Raw genomic sequence first — 18902 nt, 5'->3', positions numbered from 1 at the left:
AGTTGAGAGGTGAGAGACAAAACCATTAAGCCTCCCTTCTGGTGTTTGACTTTCCTAGAATAATGCCCAAGAGGCTGATGATATTAAGTGCCTGAGTGTCACTAAGGAGGCCATTTAGTGTTAGCCAGTGGCCCCTTTCCTATGGCACCCCAGAGACTCAGCATTTGTGTGCCACTCTCCAAGGTGCTGACACCAACTCCCTTGGCTCCAGATTCAGACTGTACAAAAGGGTTGAGTATAGCCTTGGCCAAGTTTCCCAACTATTACCTATTTATGCACTTGTTTTTATTTTTTTTGTTTATTTTTTTAAGCACGTACATACCTCCTTTATACTATCTTAAATATTTTCTCTCTCTCTTTTTTTTTGGCCGCGTTGCGTGACTTGTGGGATCTTAGTTCCCTGACCAGGGATTGAACCCGGGCCCTCGGCAGTGAGAGCGCAGTCCTGAACTCTGGACTGCCAGAGAATTCCCCTTAAATATATTTTTTAAATTGATTTAATTGACTGCCTTTTCTTCTTCTTAGCATTGCCCTAAGTGATAATGTATTTGAAATCACAGGCTTCATCTAGCAGTCATATATTTATTTTAATATATTCTTAGGAGAGTTTATTAAAAGAAAAATAATTTTGTCCTTGTATTGCCGATGGTAGAAGTGCCACATTTTTTGAAAAACTGCCTTCAAGATCTTACACTCACATGGCAATTTGGTACTTCAATTACCACTGTATTCCTAAGAGCATGAAGTCTTTTGCTACATTTTTTGTATATATCTGGAAGCTACAGAACATCTCTGATCTTCCCTCTCCCCTATATCCTTTCCTTTAGATGAGAAGCATGCTCAGCATTTCCTGTCTCCTTAAAGATGTTTTCTGTGACCTTGACTCTCCCTTCGCTGTCCTGTACTCACTGAGTATATCCAGAGAATCAAACTGCTCTTCTGAGATTTGCTGCCTACACTTCCTCCCCACTCACCTGTACCTTATCCTTTTGCCTTGTGACTTCTACTCTCATCTACTTCTGAATCGCCCGTCTCCCAGGTTATCAGTGATCTCGTAGCTCCGAACTCTCCAGATCTGAGCGCGAGGCATGGTGGCTGCTTACGACAGCAGAGGGCAGACATGAGGGAGAGGAACTGAGACTGAGATTGGAACCCATACCGGGGAGGAGTATCACTTTTATAATAACTGCCCCCTGACAGCATGATTAAGGATGTATTCATTCAACAAATGTGTATTGAGCATTTACTATGTGCCAGGCACTGTTCACTGGCTGTGAACAAAACAGACAAAAATATCTGCCCTCATGGAACATATATTCTTGTGGTGGCAGTAGTGATGAAGATGATGATGTCACCTAACATTTTGAGTCCTTACTATAGGCCAGGCTTTGTTGTAAGTGCTTTGTATGTTTCGGCTCATGTTTATGCTGTGATGTAGCTACTTATATCCCCATTTTACAGATGAGGAAAGGAGATGCGGGAAGTTGAAATAAGTTGGTAAAGTCACAGAGCTCGTCAGGGACATTTAACGGACCAGGTTTGGTGTAGATGTGTGTGATCTTAGGCTCTTGATTGCCTTGATACTTAAAACTTGCATTTCTAGTCTCAACAGTGGTCGCCTTGCCATGTCACAAACATATTCTAGAAGGTTAACCGTTTTCCCCTCTTATTTTCTCATTTCCCCCTCTCTGCTTTTTGCCTCTAAGTGTAAGCAGAGTTTGCATGCCTTGTTCTCACTCTGAGCCTTTGCCATTAGACAAATGCCACGTGCATGGTGATGGAAGGCTCCAGATTTTCTGTTCTCCCTCCTCACTCTGTGTTTGTCAATTAGCTATGCATGTGCAAACACCCGTTGGAACTGTGAGCCATCAACAGGGATTCCTGGGAGGGCTCCTGAGAATGGGCTACTCTCTTCTAGAGCCTGCCCTTCTCACCTCCTCTACAGGCTTCAGCTCGTGGGGTCCTCCAAGTCTTGGAGGCATCTCTAGTGTGTGTGGTTCCTCAGCTGGTTCCCTTTCCACCATCACCCTCCATTTCTTGTAACCCTCACCAGCTCTATCTCCCATCCCCACCCTCTACAATTCCACTTGCCCATCTCCATTGCCTCCAACTTTTGAGCTCATACTAAATGCCTGGGATCATGCTATGGATGTATATGCATCACACATCCTATTATTTCTTACCACAGTCATGCAAGGTAGTTACTGATGTTAACCCTATTACACCTATTTGGAAATTGGAAGTCAGAGAGATTGAGTGACCTCCCCGAGACTACACAGTTGGGGATAGGCAGGACCAGGACTTGAAATCAGGTGTTGTGATTCCAGTTGCCTCTTTCCATCCCTAACAGCACTCTTCTCTACTTTTGGGTCCACTCATCTCCACCAAACTGCTAGTCTTTTCGTTTTTGAAACAGTTTCAAAACTGCTATGGAGACTTTTGCGGGTTCTTCCTTACACCATGAAAAAAAGTTAAAACCTGTATCTTACGACTGCTTTGGCATCAGGACAAATGTATTAATATTGCATGTTAAAGCAGTTTCTTCAGCCTAAAAGTTCATTTTTTTTTCTTGTGATTCTAAAAGAAAGTAAACCACTTGCATGAGCCCCTACAGAGATCGTGGTCCCCAGTGTGCTTGAAGTTGGCCCTGGTGGCTAACACTAGCTCCCCAACAGCACACAACCTCCAAGCTGTCTCCCCAAAAGCCACTGGGGTCCTTAATTAGTATGTGCTTTGAGTTTGGGCACAAGAGAACAACCCAGACAGAGCTCCAAGCCCCGGACTCCAGTGTCTTCTGCTGGATCCAAGGGCAGCACTGAATTACCGCAGGAAGAAATTTCCTGAGGAAATGAAAAGGCAGTTTCGTTTCTACCAGTAACAAAGGCCTTTCCTGAAGTCCCAGAGCTCCCGTGGTGGGAGTCTATCCTAATTTTAATCTCATTAGTAGTGTGGCTTCACATGCACACATATACGTCCATACATTAGAGGTGGTTATATAATCCTCCAGACAAAAGCTCTTCCCTTTACTTCAACCTGCTTTGCTATCTTCCTGCACCATATGGTTGAGTCCCGTATCATGTGGTTCACAGATAGCTCAAAGTCTTCGCTACCTGTTCCCTTAATCCTCTTCCAGAGAACCTTTTGACACTTACTGTCTGATCTTGGACTCCTGCCTTCTCTTTGGTTCTATCCCAATTATGGCACCTTCCTCCCGGCCCCTAGTCTTTCGTATGCAATTCTGACTGCTGTGGGGTTTTTTTGCCAACTCATTTTCCCCAGTCACGGTGAGGCCCTTCCACTTTCCGAATTCATCCAGGTCTCTCATCAATGAAGTGACTTACTGCTTCTCTGTAGCCCCTACATTCACCGCTCAGAGGATAGTAAATTACAGAACAAAAAAGCACAAGGGTCTGTTTTCCCAATAAAATGAATTATATCAAGGAAAGGGAAACATCTGGAATTCAGGTTTCCTTGTCAAGCCACAGGGAGTAAAGGGGGATTTATTGGACAGACATGGCATGTTCCTGTGTATCTCCCAACATCCAAAGGCAGGAAGTGCAGCTGGGACCAGAAAGTTCCAGGAACCCAGCATTCATTGTCTCCATCCTGGGGATCCCAATCTGCCACCTTGGCTTCTTGCTGACATCTCTCACTGTGGATGTGCATCAGTGTTACCTCCTTCAGCCTTATGTCACTTCTCAATTCTCAATGTCTAATTCCCAAATCTAGAGTAGCCTAGAATTTAAAACCCCAGGAAAGAGACTGACGGACCAGTATGGCTCAGTGATCATGTGATCCAGTTAGCTGTGGCCAAAGGGACAGGTCACTTTTCCAGCCATCTGTCAGGAAGGACAACAGGAACAGACTCTCTGAAAAGCAAATGTAATGTGGGTAGTTCCTCGAGGAGAAGGAAGAAAATATTGTCTGTCTGGCACACAGGCCAGTGTTTCCTTTAAGTCTGTATATTCTTCAAAACGTTGTCTGGCTCTTTGGGAAAAATAATACAAAGTTAAATCTAGTCCTCTTACTGAAGGGCCAGATAGAGCCTATTAACAGGGAAGCTCTGTCTCGGGCGATAATTCACGGCCTCTGGTCCAATTATCATGCTGTCATAGTTCACCCTCCACACATCCATCTCAACTGCATCTTTATGTGCTATTTCAGAAATTCTAGACCCGTTAAGATATTGAATCCCTGTTTACTAACAACATTACCCATAATCTTTTCTACAAAAAACGTGATAGCAGAGACCTATAGATTTTAATCATCCAACACCCATGGTAAATATTTTGAATGTACACCTACAGATGGTTAATATAATTAAACATGCCATAGTTTGTTTCAATCCTTCCCCGCCCCTCAGGTCTGTTTGATATTATGTATTGACCTCTCTGAAAATCACTGCAGAGATTGTATTTTGAGTGCTGAGAACCTGTCTAAGTGTTTTATATGCACTGCTTGTTTCATCTTCACAACGATCTTATGGGGTGGGTGCTGTCATTATCCCCATTTTACGTGAGGGAATGGAGGCTCAGAGAGTTGAGAGACTTCCAGATTCATGCAGTGGTGGATGCAGGTCCAAACCCCGAACGCATGACCACTGTGCCACCCAGCCTCAACATGCTCCACTCCTGCCTTAGAGAAAACCCATTCTCCATTAGTCTGTGACACCAATCATAAAGGGAGGCTTGTGTGCACAGAGCAGATCAGATTATAGGGAAACAGGCTTCCTTTGTGCACCTAATAGTTGAAACGAATGACAGACCCTTAAGGGTTTCATTGCGTTTTCTTTTGGTAAAAGCCATCAGTTATTGGTTTGTTTTCCCAGGAACTGTTTAAAAAAGAGTCAAATTAAATCTGCTTTTATTTTAACCAGCTAGTTTTGTCAGATATAACATGTGATTCAAAGAAAATTGACTAAGCAAACCTACAGGACACCAGCATTGATTTGAGCTCAAGAGAACACTTCAATAACTCGAATGGATACCTACCAGTTCCACCATATCAGTTCTATGATATCAATAATTAGAGGTGATACAACCCAGAGTTTTGAAATAATAGTTCTTTTGCATTTCTTATTACAACCCAATCAAACACTTCTTATTAAATCCAACTAAGCCTCTTCATTTAAAACTCAGGGCTCGGCGTTTCAAGTTTAAACCTTCTTATTCCCTCTCCTCCCTCTTTCCAGCAGTGACTGTGAGTCATTCCTTCCATGGGTGTAGTGACATTTGCTTAACAATAGCAAGTCCGCATGAGCCAGAGATGACTCGGCGGAAAGTACCTCCATTCTAAACTTCGTTTCACACTTCCACTGGCTTTCTCTGCTAGTGGGCAAAAATTCAACTTGATTAAATCTAATGTGTGACGTGGCATCACTTTAAGAGGCTTAAATCTTAATGACACGTGTCACCCTGACCTCTGATCTGAAAACTCAATTTATCTACCGCCCAGTTCCATGCCTCCCCCATTATCAACATCCCCACTAGAGTGGTACTTTCGTTACGATCAATAAGCCTACACTGACATATCATGATCACCCAAAGTCTGCAATTCACATTAGGGTTCATTCCTGGTGGTGTACGTTCTGCGGGTTGGGACAGATGTATAATGACATGCTTCAACCATTATAGTATCATACAGAGTAGTTTCACTGCCCTAAAAATCCTCTGCACTCTGCCTGTTCATCCCTCCCACCCCCTACCCCCTAGCAACCACTGATCTTTTTACTGTCTCCATGGTTTTGCCTTTTCCAGAATGTCATATAGTTGGAATCATACGGTACGTAACCATATAAAGAGATTTTATTTTAAATATGGAAAACCTTACATAATAAATCATGAAATAACCCAGTTGGTCTGCACACTATCACTGCTCTTATTTTTGTCTTACCAACTTGAAGATTGTATCCAAAAAGTGCTTCAGTCCTACCCAGATCCACACTATTAACTCCCAGTTAGCACCTTTTCCCCACTATACCACTTTTCAGTTTTTCCTGAAGTACTTCCTCAGTTTGCAAGTCCATCCAGTTGCTCCTCCAGAGCAAGCTATTAGAAGCCAGGAACCATTTCTAGACTGCTAACTTCCAGTTTGCTGCTAGAGGCGAATGCATTTGATTCCCCCAAACCACATGATTTCATATTCGATTAGTGTGTCCACCATCAAATATAAAATTTAAACACACATATGTGTGGATACATACGCTTAGAAAATCTGACCCAAAGTTTGAACAGTAACAGTACACTTTGGGGGATTAAAATTAGGGCCTTAAGATAACCTAGAACATGTTAGGACATCTTCATGTCTGGTGAAAGTTGAAAGTTAGGAGAACCTCAAAAGGTAAAGAATTCATCAACTCTGATGAACGTAGTGTATTGAGTTCTGTCTATATGTTAAGCTCTTATGACACGTATCATTGAAGCATCATCATGGCCCTGTGAATCGGTGGACTCTTGTCTAGATTTATCCCCACATCTACTTACAAGGTCTCCTGGTAGGAATGGCTCTGCCCCTCATTCCAGGCCTCTGGTTGTCAGGGCTTGGGTGGCTTAAGCTGTCTCTTCATCCCCGGCTCAGTCTGAAGGAGGGCTCTGCTGGAGATGAGTCTGTGAAGACCTGGAGTCCAGGGTATATCGTCACTTCCCCATTCAGAATTTCAGAAGATGACAGATGGTCTGCTGATTCCTCAGGGAAGTTCCGTCTGGACTGAGCATGTAGCTCCCTGCAGGAGAGTCCCCTTAGCCTCTCCCGGAGGGCGGGTGCCAGCCCCACCTCTAAACACAGACAGTAAGACCTTGCCTTTCATTCTGGGCTTCGCATAAGGATCTCCTGGGAAATAGATTTTGCAGAAATTTTGGTCTATTGCTCTAATTCACTTTCTGCCACCTGGAGACTGCGGGAAAGAGCCACTGTACCCACCATTCCTCTTATTCTCTGTATTTATTCTTTCACTTTAACCATATGGCTTTCTGTGTGCAGGCTCTGAGTTTTACCTGCGTTACGTCACTCTGACAACAGCCTGCTGAGGGAGGAACTATCATTATGCCCCTTTTACATATGAGGGAACTGAGACTCAGAGAGGCTGAGTAACTTGCCCAAGATCACACAGCAAGCACATGATAGAGTTAAACTTTGAACTCGTGATTCCAGAGATGAACTTGTACCTACTGTGATTTTACAGTTCTAATTAGATATGAACTTCCAGCTTATCAGATTCTGTCAAGGTCAAAATCACATTCTTATGTTAAACAGCTTGTCAGGATACCTGCCATGCTGTAAAGAGATGAGGATGTGTGGACGCTCACCTTCATTTAGTAACCTGGCCGCACCCAAGTCTCTCTCAAAACCCTACTCCCGAGTGAGCAGACGCCCTTGGAAGAACAGTGGCCAGTGTCTGCCCAGCGCTCCAGCCCCTGATTACAATACCATCCTGATGGCCTCTGGCCAGCTCATCACCTCGTCCTCTCCCAGGGCAGGCCACACAGGAAGGTCCCAGATATTTAGAAGGTTCCGATTTAATTGGTCTGGAGTGGGGCCCAAGCATCAGCTGGTAAGGGCTCCTCAGGGAATTCTCATGTGCAACCTGGAGAAAGAGGAGCTCAGTACGAGCAGGCGAGGCAAACCCAAGGAAAGGGTGGAGGAGGGGAGGAGACGGGATTTGCCTTAAGACTTAGAACTGAGCTGATTTAAAGTGCTCTCTGGGCTTCCCTGGTGGCGCAGTGGTTGAGAGTCCGCCTGCCGATGCAGGGGACACGGGTTCATGCCCCGGTCCGGGAGGATCCCACATGCCGCAGAGCGGCTGGGCCCGTGAGCCATGGCCGCTGAGCCTGCGCATCCGGAGCCTGTGCTCCGCAACGGGAGAGGCCACAACAGTGAGAGGCCCGTGTACCGCAAAAAAAAAAAAAAATTAAAGTGCTCTCTGCTCTGCAGGTCTTCGGAGGGACTGGGTGGAGCCCAAGCAGGAGACAGTCCCAGAGGGCGGGGGACCCTCAAAGAGACAGAACCCTAAAATAGAGGAGGGTACACACCTTGCAGCAGATCAGACCCGCACCCCACCTTGTCCACAGCCAGCTCCCTAGCGTGGCGGGTGTGGGAGAGGCCGGGAGAGGGGCTCGTGGTCCCCCTGGAGCCCTGCACTGTACACACCCGGCTTAACTTGCTTCTCCATCCCTCTCCCGTGCACCCTCAGCTCCCTGCACCTTACCGATCCTCTCCTCTCAAATTAGTGTTCGGGGACACTGTGAGCCCCAAATGTGTCTCTGTCTGTCTCTATTTTAGATGCACCATCTGAGTTCATCAAGTTAGCATCTTTTCCAGACACCCGTGTGTTAGTCAAGCTTGCAGGCGCTGACAGTGCTAGATGGTGTGGTCTCTCCTCCTCTTCTGACCCTGTCATAGGGATATTATTCAGAACATTGTCCACGGCGGCAATGCGTGTTCAGGATCCATGTGAGACATTTCCTTTTAGGCCTAAGTTCTAGGGAAAGCTTATTTTTCTCCTCAAAAAATGATTTTCCCTGTAGAAAATATGAACTTCTGTTGTCATTTCGTGTACCTCTGGTTGCTTTGGCCTCTGGGAAGCTGATAGTACAACACACACAAACACACACACTATATTTATAATACAGGCATATACATACACGCTATGTGTTATATACTCATTTTAACCAGATTTATCAAGGTATCATTTACATATGATAAAATCTACTTGTTTAATATTATATAGTGTTGAATGCTACCTCAAATTCATTGTGAATTATAGGTTGGATGTAGCCATAGATAAATTAAACAATGCTGAGAACCAAGTAACTAAAGATCTTTAGTGACCTAGATCTAGGGATTTTTTTTTTTTAAACTACTTCACCGTCACTCAGATTTTTTCATTCATTTATTCGAGAAATATTTATTGAGTGTCTAGATGTTGGGGATGTGACAGCAAACCAGTCAAACAAAACAGCTGTTCTCCTGTACTAGGGAGGGAGGAAAAGAAACAAACGGCGATTAATAGAATGCCAGGTGTGGGAAGAAAGACGAAGTAGTGGAAGGGGATGGGGAGTGACAAAGGGGCTGCAACTTTAGGGAGGATCTCTGCAAGGAAGTCGCACTGAACGAGGTGAGGGACCAAACTCTTGGGTGTATCTGGGGGAAGGATCCTGCGGGCAGGACAGAGTGTACGTGGAGGTTGGGAGCAGGTAGAGCGGAAACAATTATCTAGGAGGCAATTGCTGGAGACCAGGGTGGGGATCGTGGTGGCTTAGATCAGGAAGGAGGTTGGGTATGGCATGTACTTTGAATGCAGAGCTAACAAAACTTGTTGATGCACTGGATGAGATGTAAGAGAGAGGAATTGAGGGAGGCTCAGTTTGGCTTTGGACTTGCGGCAGGTGTCTGTTGAAGTTGGGGGAGTGGGGAGTGGGGCCTTGGTCCCTAACTATCTCTGCCCTCTCCCCTTAGTAAGCACATGGACACACAAGTCCCTCAGGGCAAATCTCCTTAGCCAGTTGAGAGCTGGAAATTGATGCTGTGTACAGGGATCACAAGTGGTCCCCTTGGTCCTTCTCTGAAAAGATGAAGCTGATGATAACCACGGTAGTGGTTAGAATTGTCTCCCCTCAATATATATTTTCAAGTTCTAACTACTGATACTGTGAATTTGACCGTATTTGGGGATAGGGTCTTTGCAGATGTCATCAAGTTCAGAGTTCAGACGGGATTAGTGTGGGCCCCGATCCAATGACTGGTCTCCTTATAAGAAGAGGAAATTGGGGCAGAGACACAGGGAGGAGCACCGTGTGAAGACAGAGGCAGAGATTGGAATGATGTGTCCATAAACCAACGATTGCTGGCAACCACATAAGCTGGGAGAGAGGCATGGAATAGATTCTCTCAGAGCCTCTAGAAGGAACCAACCCCGCCAACACCTTGATTTCAGACTTCTGGTCTCCTTAACCGTGAGAGAATAGATTTCTGTTGTTTTACGCCACACAGTTTCTGGTTCTTTGTTATTATAACTAGTACAAGTCCCTAAGTACTCATCATTTGCCCAGCACAGAGCTGAATTAAGGTGTACAGTTTGCATACTTTATCCCCCAAAGTTCCCTTAGCACCACCGAAAGCTGAGCATTGCTAGTGTATCTGTTTTATAGACGAGGAAATTAAGGTTCAGAAAAGTTAAGTGACTTTCCCAAGGTCACGCAGCTAGTATGTGGTGGAACTTGGATATTTACCAGGTCTCCTAATTCTGAAGTCCCTGCCCTAACCATGATGCCATCTTGTCCCATGGTCAAGGACCAAGGTTCCAGGCACATTTGGCTGTTTGGATTTGCCAGTTAAGTTCATCTCCATCAACTTTCTGGCTAGGAGTCCCTGGGCTACTTTGCATTTTATCTGCTGTCACCAGAGCTGCTGCTGCTGATCACATCTCTCCCAGAAGATTCTTGGGGAACAGATGTGGCTTGGAATTTGATAAGAACGTCACTTCAAGACAGCCTTTCAATCTGTTTGGAATCCTCACCCTAGAGATGGAGGGACAGCTGAACAAACAGCCCATGCCCTCGATGTTGGTATTAACTGAAGTGGAAGCTCCAGAAACTGCAAGAGACAATTAATAAAAAATCATGTCTACGTAAAGGAGCATTTTAGATCATGGCCATCGCCATTGCTGGTGCTACGGCTGTTTTTCTGTCATTTTCCTCCTCGTACCAACACTTCAGGGCACAGATGGAGGGAGTAAGATCTTCTCAAGCCACTTACTGCTTGGAAGCAGGGCCACGTCTGTCCTGTTCGTGGACGCATCACCAGTGCCTAGCATCATGCCTGGCACACAATTCCCAATAGAGCTCTTGGACTAGATGGATGAACTGACTCAGACCAAGCTCATCTTGACAAGTAGATGAGTGGTTTGTTAGTGGTTGTATAAGAAATGGAAAAAGGACATAAGTGTTCTGTTCTTGACCATGAATTAGGCCACAAGGGCTGAAGTCTCAACAGGTAGGATGGGTAGGAAAGGGAGAACAGGGCCAGGATCTGGAGTCGAATTTGAAACACTTCAGCAATAATCTGCAGACAGTACAGCCTCATGACCCAACACTTGGTGCTCAGGGCTCAGAGAATCAGATGGTTAAGAGCGTGGACTTTGGAGATAGGTGACCTAGAAGGGTCACTTCCTAGTTAGAGTGACTTTGGACCACTCACCTAACTTCTCTAAGCCCTGGCTTCCTCTCCTGTGAAACGGGGATGGTAGCAGTACCTATACTACCCATCTGTGTGGAATTAAATGAAATAATGCACAGAGTAGGTAAGAAATGGGGGTGGTTATCATATCAGCCCCAAACTGGCCACCTTCTCTCACATGCTGGTTATCCCAACATTGTCTTCTTTCTCCCTGGCACGCACATTGGCCCATTCCCTTTGTTTTTTGTTTTGTTTTATTTTGGTTTTTTTTTTGCGGTACGCGGGCCTCTCACCGCTGCGGCCTCTCCTGCCGCGGAGCACAGGCTCCGGACGCGCAGGCTCAGCGGCCACGGCTCACGGGCCCAGCCGCTCCGCAGCACGTGGGATCCTCCCGGACCGGGGCACGAACCCGCGTCCCCTGCGTCGGCAGGCGGACTCTCAACCACTGCGCCACCAGAAAGCCCAGCCCATTCCCTTTGAATGTCACCCGTTCTTTGTCCAGCCCCCCGACTTGGTGCCACTGCTGCCCTCTCTGCTGGAGACATCTCAGAGGGCTGGGAGTTGGCATCTGGACTTTGATTTCTAGAGCTTAAGAGCTCACTTCCTACAGTAATTCTAGACCAAGGTTTGTGGATCCAGGTAGTTTAATCCTAAGGGAACACGATTGGCTTCCCTTTGGCTGGAATATGCCTCCCCCATGTCCACTGTGCTAGTCCTGGTCATTCTTCAGGTCTCAGCTTAACCATCACTTCCCCAGGGCATCTTTTGCCGGCCCACCAAACCAGGTTAAGTCCTCCATGTGAACACTCTCAGGGCACCATGAACTTCTCTTTCAGGAGTTTAATCATAATTGAATCGGACTTATTTGTGCCAGTGTGTAAGCCTCCTGAAGGGATTCTCATTCTGTATCACCAGTGCCTGGCACACCCCAGACACTTAATTCATGTTTACTGAACGAATAAATGAATTGGCCAGCCTTCCAAGTCCTGGGTGAGACTAGGAAAGGCGATACATTTGGAAGGCAGACTGAATTCCATCTCTGTTGCCCATCTCAATTGAAGCCTTAAAAGTTTTTTGATTAAAAAGAGTGTTCATAACCAAACACAAGAAATAAATAAAGCAAGGTAACAGGGGCCACACCTGACAAGGCTGGGTTGCATTAGGGCACATATGAGCTCAGATGAATGTGTTCCAGTTGCCTGTTGCAGCATCACAAATCGTCCTCAAACTCAGAGGTTTAAAACTACAAAACTTGTATATTATTATCTCTCATGGTGTATGTGGGTCAGGAGATTGGGAAGTCTCACTGGTTGCTTGTGGCTTGGGCTCTGTCCTGCAGTGGCTGGAGCCGGAACAGCTGAGGCTGGAGCACCCAGTGCTGTCTAGGCAGCAAGCTCTTTGTGTGGTCTCCAGGCCTCTCCATGTGGTCTCATGCTGTGGCCTCGCTAGCACGGTGGCCTAGGGCTCCAAAGGCAGGTGTCCCAAGAGAAACTGACAGAAGCTGCTATCTCCCAAGTCACACAGAATCCCTTCCACTGTATTCCATTCATTGAAGCAGTCACATAGGCTGCCCAGGTTCCAGAACAGAGGGCACAGACTCTGCCCCTTGACTGAGGAGTGTCAAATATTTACAGACATGTTTTGAAACCACCACAGAATATCACTTCTTTCATGATACCGGGAAAGCTCTCAGGAAGCTCTCAAAAAGCTCACCAAGGGCAGAGAGATTCCTTTTGAAAGGAAAGCTTCATTCGAATATTAAGGAGCAAAGTTCCCTTTTCACCCCTGGTAACGACTGCGGAGAGAGCGTTGGGACACTCACAATAAAAGGATTCTATCTGTTTTACTTCTAGACACCTCCTATCCCTCATATTAAATGAATCAATTCTGATATTACCTCAGAGTTCCTCAGAGCAACAAATTTAGTGATTAGAATCAAGGGGAAGGGAGGCACTTGTTAAAATGCGTCCTCCCAGGCCACAGTCAGAGCTTCTGGATGAGAGGTGGCGCTTGGAATCTGCCTTGTAAACAAGTACCCCACGTGGTTCTGATACAGGCAAGAGGCACCTAAAGAATGCAATTTGTCTTGTTTTAGGTCATGTACTAACCTGATGCTATTTGACTTACTGAAATTTTTATTTTTATTAAGAATTTGTACTCCTCAAGCTATAATTTTGTCTTATAGATCTTTAAAAGGTAGACATCCACTCAAGCTAGTCTAAATAAAATAATAACTTTATTGGGGAGATATGGAGGTTTCTATGGAAACAGACAAGCCTCCTGAGAGACTGGAACCAAGAGCTGGAAAGCAAGGCCTTTGCTCTTTTTTTTTTTTTTTTTTTGCGGTACGCGGGCCTCTCACCGCCGCGGCCTCTCCTGCCGCGGAGCTGAGGCTCCGGACGCGCAGGCTCAGCAGCCATGGCTCACGGGCCCAGCCGCTCCACAGCATGTGGGATCCCCCTGGACTGGGGCATGAACCCGTGTCCCCTGCATCGGCAGGTGGACTCCCAACCACTGCGCCACCAGGGAAGCCCTCCCTGACCTTCTTGTTTCCCCCACACATCCGGGTCACTTTTCTTTGCCTGCATGTGGTAGGAAAGGACCACTCTAGGCAGATCTGTGTGTTTTTCTTTTCAGGATCCTAGACTGCCTACATGGAGCGTCCTAATTCCACATCTTTCAATGAGAGAATCTGATTGGTTCAACCTAGATCAGTTCTCCACCTCTAATCCAATCAGCTGTGGCCAGATAAGTCCCCTGCCCAATCAGAAGGCTCTAAGAAGGAGTTGGAAGAAATGAAAAGCATGCTAGGGTCCATATCCAAGTTAAACTGTGACCACTTTTTTTTTATTTTTAGCATCTTTATTGGAGTATAATTGCTTTACATTGTTGTGTTAGTTGCTGCCGTATAACAAAGTGAATCAGCTATACGTATACATATATCATATCCCCTCCCTCTTGCGTCTCCCTCCCTCCCTATCCCACCCCTCTAGGTGGTCACAAAGCACCGAGCTGATCTCCCTGTGCTATGCGGCTGCTTCCCACTAGCTATCTATTTTGCTATTTTACTATCTCACTTCGTCCCAGCTTACCCTTCCCCCTCCCCGTGTCCTCAAGCCCATTCTCTACGTCTGTGTCTTTATTCCTGTCCTGCCCCTAGGTCCTTCAGACCTTTTTTTTAAGATTCCATATATATGCGTTAGGATACGGTATTTGTTTTTCCCTTTCTGACTTACTTCACTCTGTATGACAGTCTCTAGGTCCATCCACCTCACTACAAGTAACTCAATTTCGTTTCTTTTTATGGCTGAGTAATATTCCATTGTATATATGTGCCACATCTTCTTTATCCATTCGCCTGTCGATGGACACTTAGGTTGCTTCCACGTCCTGGCTACTGTAAATAGAGCTGCAGTGCGCATTGTGGTACATGACTCTTTTTGAATTATGGTTTTCTCAGGGTATATGCCCAGTAGAGGGATTGCTGGGTCTTCTGGTAGTTCTATTTTTTTAACTGTGGCCACTTTTGCTAATGTAGTCACTCTTATTTTTCCCCGATCTTTTTTGAAATATATGTTCTAGAACAGGGGTCAGCAAACTACTGGCGCTGGGCCCACCAGCTATTTTTATAAATAAAGTTTTATTGGGACACAGTCACACCCATTCACTTGTGTGTGGTCTACGGCTGCTTTCCCACTACAGTGGCAAGTTGAGTAGTGGATACAGAGACTGTCCCCTGAAGCCTATGATATTTACTCTTTGTCCTTTTACAGAAAAAGTTTGCTGGCCCCTGTTCTAAAACTTGATTCAGTTCTATCTCTAAATTGTTATTAATGCTTCGTGTGTGTCAGTTCTGTTTTCCTCCAGATGCTATAGGAGAATTTTCCAGAGTTTGCCCCTTTGTGTAGTACTTGCAGGATGTGAGGGGGGGGGGTCCTCTGGTACTGGCTATTCTCCCCTCTACCCCTGTGGCTTAGGGCAGGGCGAGGCACTGAGAATCTTCACACATCCCTGTTGATTGACTGAAAGATAAATATCTCTACAAATGCAACAGTATTTTCTAAGGTGTGAAGCACATAGTATTGATTTGCAAGATGATTTTAGTTGAGTAATTGAGTTTTTTTAAGGTGGTACATAGGTGCCATATGAATGATAAGGTTTTTCTCTTTTTACGTTTTCTCTTAGTCTTTCTAATTACTTGAATCAGAAAGTGTCATTTGATGACAACATGCCATTAATAGCTAACATTTGCTAATATCACTTTTTTCCTTAAACAAGAGGAAAACAACAGGCCTGGCTTGGAACCTTCAGCAGCCAGCAGTATCCAGCTAGAATTTCCTAGCACTGCTTTGCTTTTATTTACTTTTTTAAAAAAATAAATTTATTATTTATTTTTTGGCTATGTTGGGTCTTTGTTGCTGCGCGCGGGCTTTTATCTAGTTGCGGCGAGTGGGGGCTACTCTTCGTTGCCGTGCACGGGCCTCTCTTTGCAGTGGCTTCTCGTTGCGGAGCACGGACTCTAGGCGTGTGGGCCTCAGTAGTTGTGACACACGGGCTTAGTTGCTTTGTGGCATGTGGGATCTTCCGGGACCAGGGCTCGAACCCGTGTCCCCTGCATTGGCAGGCGGATTCTTAACCATTGCGCCACCAGGGAAGCCCCCACTTTTATTTACTTTTATGCTCATCTTCCACTTATGGCTGGTGATTCTGGCTTGCCATTAATGGTGGTGATATAAAATTTCCTTTTCAGATAAATGTAGTTAAGTAAAGATGTGACTAGATTTAAAAAATACTAAGTAAATACCAGTTTAGGTGGTAGGGAAAAAATGTGAAAAAGGCACGTGAATGATTGAAGTTTGGAAACACTTGCCCTAAAGTACCTGCCATAGATACAAAGCAGTCCCAGTGTCTAGAGGAGGGAGTGACCTGTTTGGTCTACGTGGATCATTGAGGGATAGAGAGGAAGGGAACATCTGAGCTGAATCTCAGATTTTCTGAGCAGTGAAAGCGTGTGGAAGGACACTACAGGCACTGGCAATAGAAGAGCCAGAGGAGAAGAAAGAACAGGATGTGGTCAAGAAATTGTTTGACTTGCGGGAGTCACTGAGGGACTTGAAACATTTGAGTAGCCTGGTCAGATCTGCACTTTTAGAACAATCATTAGCTCCAGCAGGTTAATCTCTCTGAGCCTCAGTTTGTTCATCTGTAGAAGGGAAGTAATTGAAACAGACGTAGGGTGTTCACCCCTCCCTCTGGTGCCTGGGGAAATTCCCAGCCATCTGTCCTGCTACTCCTCCAGACAGGGGACTGCATTGACATTCAAGGTGTCCAGGGCCCCTCCCCTGTGTTCCTGGGTGGTGGTGGGGTGGGGTGGGTTGTCTACGAGTATTCTGGGTTGTTAGATGGTACGTTGACCAGTGGTGACGGGGCAGTGGGGTTGCCACACTCACAGCCAGCTCAGCGCTGAGCCCCTCCTGTGTACTTGGGGGTCCTCTCAGCTGATGACTCTGCTTCCATCCTCCTTCAGTCTCTCTACCCTTTCGCCACTGGCTAAGTCACCTCTCCGCCATTGCCCCAGCCCTGCCTTCTCAGGAATCTGGGAGCAGAAAACCCCTATCTCCAGCCTACTCTTAACATCTTAGTGGAGTCATTGGTTCTGCCTTGGTTGAGGACTAGGGAAGGAAAAACGGCTCTGGGTACCCGTGAGGGAGCAGAGGGAGATGGGAAATGAGCTAAAGACACGCACTCCAGCACTTTGAGCTCTCCTCTGCCATGGGGGCGAGTGGGTCTGCTGTGAGGGCTGAGTAGATGCCCGGCAGGGAGGACCTGCCCAGCTGGCAGCTCGTATTTCTATGGTGAGGCTGGGGGAGAAAGCAGTCGGAAAAGTCCTCTTGATGCGGAGGTGTGCGTCAGGGACTTTCTCCCTAAGTGCTCTAAATTCCTAGGCCTGACTCGCCCATGGCCGCCCCTGGCTGTGATGAGAGAGAACGTGGTGCGGGCAGGAGACGGGCCTCTGTGAGGGGCGGCGAGCGCAGCCCAGAGCTGCCGTGCAGGAGTCCAGTCAGGCCTCTTACCCTCAGGGCAGGAGCTGAGCGGACTGTGCAAGCTGCCCTCCTGCCTCGGGGCTCCCTCTGTGCGTCACTCCCTCTGGTCCCAGGTCTCTGTTGCTCTCTCTGGTCCTCTAGCTGAGTCAGGGATGAGCATTTCATTTCCTCAGCCACCTAAACTCCTTGAGGATTCTTCTGGAACTCTCACAAGTGGAGTGTATAAAGGCAGAGACCTTGGGATCAGGTAAACCGGAGTTCAAATCCTGGCTCTGTCCCTAACTGAATTTGTAGTGTGACAGGTCACTTAGCTTCCCTGAGCCCCGGGCTCCTATGAAATAGGGCTCTTTTCTTTTTAATTAATTAATTTTTAAACGTACTTATTTATTTCTTATTGAAGTGTAGTTGATGTACAGTATTATATGTTACCGGCGTACAATTCAATGATTCACGATTTTTAAAGGTTTATGCTCCATTTATAGTTATTATAAAATATTGGCCATATTCCCTGTGTTGTACAATATGCCCTTGGAGCTTATTTTATACCTAATAGTTTGTACCTCTTAACCCCCCACCCCGCTGCTCCTCCCCCCTTGAAATAGGGTTCTTAATGGTACCGACTTCCTAGGGTCTTAGGCAAAGCGAATGAGACATAATAAATGAAAACCATTGTCTGGCACCCTGGTAAGCACTCAAAATATTGTGGTGATTGATATTATTGCCTGCAAAATGTCTGACACAGTACACACAGTATATAGTTACTTCAGTCTGATTGCTTCTTCCTCCAGGAAGCCATCTCAGAAGCCCCCAGACCAGGTTAGGTCTTGTACAGTGTGGTCCCGCCCCATGCTCCCTAAGAGGCTTCTTGAGAATGGTACCTGCTGGTCACTGTTCTCTCTGGCATAGTCACAGCCAGTGCAAATAATGATGTGTCACAAGCCACCCTGATTAACATGCTCAGATTGTGACCACAGCTGCATGAAAGGAAGCCCCAGGACAACAGGAGAGGATGTTAAAATATTACATTAATCATCCCTGTAATTAATGTCCAAAGTCTTCCTTCCTCCCTGGAATGCAGGGTCAGAGAACGTGCCTGCTCATCTAATGCTGCTTCCCCGGTGCTTAGCAGGCTCTTAATGAATATTAAACAACTGAAAGAATACGGAATCAATTGCCCCAAATTCAGTTCTTTCAGGAATTCACTCATTCCCTCCTTCAACAAATACTTCTTGAACACCTACTGTGTGCCAGGCACCGTTCCAGACTCTTGGGTTACACCAGTGAACAAAACAGGCAGAGATACTTGCCCTTATGGGGTTTGTATTCTAGTCATGTTTGGCTGGGCATTGATACATATCCCAAAGGGTTATCCGAATACTTGCTCATCACTCTTGGAACCATCCTCTATTTTTAAAAAATTAAAAAACAATGTTTTTTAGTGATGCGCTTTTTAAAAAATTGAAGTATAATTGATGTACAATGTTGTGTTAGTTTCAGGTGTACAGCAAAGTGATTCAGTTTATATACCTTTATTCTTTTTCAGATTCTTTTCCATTATATGTTATTACAAGATACTGAATTCCCTGTGCTACACAGTAGGCCCTTGTTGATCTATCTTATTTATAGTAGCGTGTATCTGTTAACCCCAAACTCCTAATTTATCCCTCCCTGCCCCCACCACTTTCC

The 18902-nt window shown here is 45.8% G+C and overlaps 1 protein-coding gene across 4 annotated transcripts in view; it reads left to right on the top strand.

Moving 5' to 3' along the window:
- Window positions 1-18902, top strand: part of PRKCB (protein kinase C beta) — a 311334-nt gene that overhangs the window by 235696 nt on the left and 56736 nt on the right. The gene's annotated exons all lie outside the window — the stretch shown is intronic.

The sequence above is a fragment of the Neophocaena asiaeorientalis genome, unplaced genomic scaffold (genome assembly GCF_003031525.2).
Source record: "Neophocaena asiaeorientalis asiaeorientalis breed wild unplaced genomic scaffold, Neophocaena_asiaeorientalis_V1.1 scaffold91, whole genome shotgun sequence".
NCBI classification, from domain to species: domain Eukaryota; kingdom Metazoa; phylum Chordata; class Mammalia; order Artiodactyla; family Phocoenidae; genus Neophocaena; species Neophocaena asiaeorientalis.
Note: the sequence above shows the minus strand (reverse complement) of the source record. Positions and strands in the feature narration are given on the sequence as shown.